Below are 6,000 nucleotides of genomic sequence, written 5' to 3'. Positions count from 1 at the left end.
TTCTTAAGATCCAGGAGCTCATCATATGAACTATATCGACTCTTTAGCATTTCAGGATATGTTTATGTAATTTTGGTAAATATATCTGTTAAAATGAGATGTCAGTATTATTTTCATTTTTGTGTAATTCAGTCAATATATTCACTGCACCTTGAACACACACACACACACACACACACATTCATTATATATACATATATATATATATATATATATATATATATATATATATATATATGCTGAGTTAATTCCAACATACCTTTTCTTTATTTCTTATTACAAACATCTCCGAGTCATACGTTCTTACATTCTTTCCTTTGTTTCTTATGCGTATTACGATCAGACTAGTTTTCCACCAGATTAGTATTCTTCCCGTGAGATCATTGTTTCTTGATCCTGTCAAAAAGCTATGGCCTTTTTCTGCTGAACCTTATTGTATGTACCTGTCCGCCATTTTACCTTTCTCTTGTACGTCGTTGTTTTCAATCTTCTAAGACGTTCTTCTTTCTTTCTTCAGTGGCAGTTGCAACTACTAGTGCAGCCTAAAGTGTAGAACGATGTGGTTAAAGTCTTCCGACTTTAAACACGCTGAAACCAAATAGATTCTGGCCTCCACGGCAAGCATATTGCATTCGAAGGTCATCTTGAGTCAATGCGTGGTTATGATAGAAATCATGAGTTTTAAGTTCCTACAGTCAGATCGAACTTATAACCACTCCATTAGGAACTGAATTTCTTAACCACTACACCAGAGCACCTACCAATCCGCAAAGTACACAATATTTGTAAAACACTAGTTCAGTTAATCTTTTTTCAAACATCATAGTTTCATTGGACCAATGTTTATTTTTCGGCTACACTAGCTTTAAACAGGAAACGAAGATTCCGTATTGGACAAGTTATGGTTCCCAGATGTTCTCATAATCTTTTCCTGAAACCTAGGAAATCTGAGGCTTGTTGTTCCCCCTCGGCGTTTTAAATAAATGCCTGTAGCGGATCTTAAGTCATACACCATGAGCTATTTCACACTCGGTGATTTAGTACAAGGAGTAAAATGGACGCTACCATTACAATAAAAATACTTACATTCGCAGATGAGGGTAAATAAATACGCACACCACAAAGTATGTACAAACGTCTGTACACTAGAATTGGGAGTAATAGTAGGATACAAATAAGTACTATGTTCCAATAATAAAAATAAAAATAACAATAATAATAATCCTTTTATATGATAGGCACAAGGCCTGAAATTTTTGGGAAGGGGACTTGTCGATTATATCGACACCAGTGTTTCACTGGCACTTAATTTATCGACCCAAAAGGATGAAAGGCACTATTTGAACTCAGAACGCATAGACAGGCAAAATATCGCTAAGGATTTTGCCAGCTCGTGGTCTGAAATAATAATAATAATAATAATAATAATAATAATAATAATAATAATAATAATAATAATAATAATAATTTAGGTACAAGGCCAGTAATTTTGAGTGGGAAAATTAGATGAGTATTTAAGCAAGACTTCCGGTATGGGTTCATTGCATCGAGCGCAGTACTTGATTGCCACTTATTTTATCAGACCCGAAAGGATTAAAGCCGAAGTTTACCTCGGCAGAATTTCATTTCAGGCGAGCTTAAGGCGGCGAGCTGGCAGAAATGTTAGCACGCCGGGCGAAATGCGTAGCCGTATTTCGTCTGCCGTTACGTTCTGAGTTCTAATTCCGCCGAGGTCGACTTTGTCTTTCATCCTTTCGAGGTCGATATAACCGACTTAATCCGTTTGTCTGTCCTTGTTTGTCCCCTCTGTGTTTAGCCCCTTGTGGGTAGTAAAGAAATAGGTATTTCGTCTGCCGTTACGTTGTGAGTTCAAATTTTGCCGAGGTTGACTTTGCCTTTCCTCCTTTCGGGGTCGATAAATTAAGTACCAGTTACGCACTGGGGTCGATGTAATCGACTTAATCCCTTTGTCTGTCCTTGTTTGTCCCCTCTATGTTTAGCCCCTTGTGGGCAATAAAGAAATAGGAATTTCATTTCAGAAAATAAAGTGCCGGAAGAAATGCTGCTAAATATTTTGTCCGGTGCACTATCAATTATGCCAGCTCGCCACCAGATGCGATTACTCAATATCAGCAGTGTTTACCTTTTTAACACTAAACCACTAAAGAGAAGCAGACTGCATATTAAATGTAATTTTAGACGTTCTTGTATGAGAAGTCAAAGTAAGCAATTAAGCCTAATTTGAAGAAAGATTATTTTGGTTTAAATTGTAAAAAAGAGCTAATATTTATATTTATAGGTCTGTTCTTTTTCCTTCTTTTAGGGTAAGCGAAATAAACTGACAGAAATACAGAACAAATATATAAATAAATGTCTGCTCTTGTGAAAGCGTTAACAAACCCCAGAAGGGTATACATTTTAGAAATATAATCCCAGCCTGGAAAAAAATTGCAAACTATCTAACTACTATTGAAATTAGATGAGTATTTAAGCAAGACTTCCGGTATGGGTTTATTGTAATAATACTTCCTCGAATTTAGTCAGTGTAAACAAACATGATCTCTGCTGGATTCAATCAATGATACTTCATGTGGACTTTTGAGAAAGATTACTTCCCCGAAAGAACATTTGATCTTTCATGACTTATGAAATAATTTCGACATACATAGTTACCAAGTCTTTTTTTCCGCATAAGTGAGAGTAGAATAAATAAACATTGATAATGATCTTACCTGCTTTCTGAGAACTATTTGATGGGTTGTTAAAGGCTCTAAAACACATGTTGATAGAATATACGTTACAAATAGAAATATCAAATTCACCTCATTGATAACTAACATTTGCAGTTCAGCGAGGAATGTGAGTTCAACGTTTAATATAAAACATACAACATACCAGTTATAGAACAGAACTCTTTACAGTACATGTAATGCTTCTTTACAATGATATGAGCGGCAATTTGATATAAGGATAGAATAAGGGACCATTCTACATTAGAACATGACTGCTTTTCTGTCATCGATCCTTGTCTGAAATGTTGAAATGGGAACTCGACAAAATTTGGACTAAATTTAGGACTAAAACATTGGTAAGTTGATACTGATATATAATTAGTCAGACATACTAAAGTCTCGGTTATTCATTTGTCCACACGTGATGAAACTTATATGTCAACTTAGTAAAATTGGTATTCTGTATAACGCTGTCTCTGTAATGCAAATAACAAAATATATATCATGTTATAAAACATCAAAATACTATCTCGGTTTTCTTGTCTACAGGTTTTGGAAATATATAACAAACTAACCAGAATAAAATAATCAATTTATATAACATTACACAGATGAGTTTGCGTTCAACATATGAGTTCGCGTTCATATGTAGCAAAATGTTGAATAGATAACGTGCATTAGATACACGAAAGGTTATTTCCTAAAACTACATACAAAAATTACACGATAATCTTTCCTTTCCTGAGCGTCTGCTAATACTTTACATGTACCACGTCCTCGCGTTACTGTTTTTTTTTTCTTGTGTTTGTTCTTCGTTTAATTTTCCTTACTATATATATATATATATGTATATGTGTGTGTGTATGTATGTATACATATATATATATACATATATATATATATATATATATATATATATATATATATATATATATATATATATATATATATATATATATATATATATGTAGTTATCCGTAATAATGAAGGGTGAAATTAATTAATTTGGAATAATTATCAATTACACCAAGTAGTCTTCGGCATGTAAAAGCCTCATTCGAGGAGAATTTAAGTAATACTAAGCAATAAAGGGTTTAGCAACGAATTGCCTTACCACATACCGAATTTAGAAATAGCAGTCAAAGAGTTATAGCTATTTCTTCTACTAAAAAGGGAGATCTCAGTAAAAACAGCAATTGGAAGGCAGACACAAACAGGTAAGAGAGAATGAATTGACGGCAATCTATCATACAATTTTAAGTTATCTACGGACGTACGTTTCGAAATCAAGTTTCGAACTTGATTTCGAAACGTACGTCCGTAGATAACTTAAAATTGTATGATAGATTGCCGTCAATTCATTCTCTCTTACCTGTTTGTGTCTGCCTTCCAATTGCTGCTTTTACTGAGATCTCCCTTTTTAGTAGAAGAAATAGCTATAACTCTTTGACTGCTATTTCTAAATTCGGTATGTGGTAAGGCAATTCGTTGCTAAACCCTTTATTGCTTAGTATATATATATATATATATATATATATATATATATATATATATATATGTATATATATATATATATATATATATATTGGCCTGCTTGCTTAGCCAGCGGGGTGGCGTCATTGGAAGGCTAAAACAATGCGAACGCATTGTGACCAGCGATGTGTAGCAACATCTGATGGTCTGGTCGGTCACATGACGTGATATATATATATATATATATATATATATGTATATATATATATATATATATATATATATATATATACATATATATATATCGTCGTCAAGTATGAAATTTGTAGTAAGGTATATGGTAAATTTTGACAGCTGCTCATTTTGCTCCATTATTATATTTTGACAATCTTTGCTCTTTGTTAGATTACTGATACATTTACTTTTTAATTCTAACTCATTTTGCGCTTTATAAAGTATTTATAAATCGTTTTTTACTATTTTTGTTTAGAGATGGCTAAGTCGGAAATTCGTACAGTTTTGAAATATGAGTTCTTTCTTGGAAATACAGCATCACACATAGCTCGGGATATCAATGGAGATTTCACTCTAATGCTATTACACAGCAGACAGCATGAAATTGGTTTGCAAAATTTCGTTCTGGTAACTTTCACCTCACAAATGAGCAACAGCCAACCAGAAACTAAGGTGGATAGTGAAGAACTGAAAGCCACCGTCGATTCAGATCCATCTCAAAGTGCCCGTGAATTATAGTTGTTATTTGGTGTTAGCAAGCAAACAATATAAACTCGCCTATTTCAAATCGGTAAAGGGAATAAGTTGGATAAGTGGGTTCCACATAAACTAAATGAAAATCAGAAACAGCAACGTTTGGAAGCCTGCATTATGCTACTTTCTTGTCACAAAAATGAATAATTTTTCAATCTCATGTAATGAGAAATGGATCCAACAAAACAACCGTAAACGTTCAGCACAATCGTTAGACAAAGACGTGCCACCAAAACACAGCCTAAAAAGCAAAATTCATCAAAATTCATCAAAAGAAACTAATGGTGTGTGTTTGGTGGTCTGGTGTAGGTGTGATCCATTATGATTTCATTAAACCCGGTTCATCAATCACGGCCGAAGTATACGGCAGTCGACTGGACCAAATGATGCAGAAGCTTACAAAATTAGATTAGTCAACAGAGTCACTCCTATTTTATTACAAGCTAACGCCAGACCAAACATCGCAAAAATGACATTGGCGAAACCACAGGAATTGGAGTTGGAAGTTCTCCATCATCCACCATAGTCATCTGATCTTACCTCCACTGACTACCAGTTCATCCAGAATTTGGGTAAGTTTTTGATAGGAAAAAAATGTAATTCTGACGATGCTGTAAAACAGACCTTCCAAGATGTTTTTTGACTCTGAATTGCGAAGCTTTTACAGTTCCTGACTGGACAAGCTACCGCTGAAATGGGTGATGAATAAAACTATTTCTTGTATTTATAAAACATTAGAAAACTTTTTTTCATTTCCACAAATTTCATGCTTGCCGACCTAATACATATGTATACTTTTATTCACTTTATTTATTTACTCGTTTCAGTCATTTGACTGCGGCCATATTGGAGCATCACCTTAAACGTTATTTTAGTCGAAGAAATCGACCCCAGGCCTTATTGTTTGTGAGCCTAGTACTTAATCATTTGGTTTCATTTGCCGAATTACTAACTTACGGGGACGTAAACACACCAACATCGATTATTCAAACGATAGTGTGGGAACAAACACAGGCACAATGACACA

This window comes from Octopus sinensis, linkage group LG1, assembly GCF_006345805.1.
Source record: "Octopus sinensis linkage group LG1, ASM634580v1, whole genome shotgun sequence".
NCBI lineage: Eukaryota > Metazoa > Mollusca > Cephalopoda > Octopoda > Octopodidae > Octopus > Octopus sinensis.
This window is presented reverse-complemented; position numbering follows the sequence as displayed.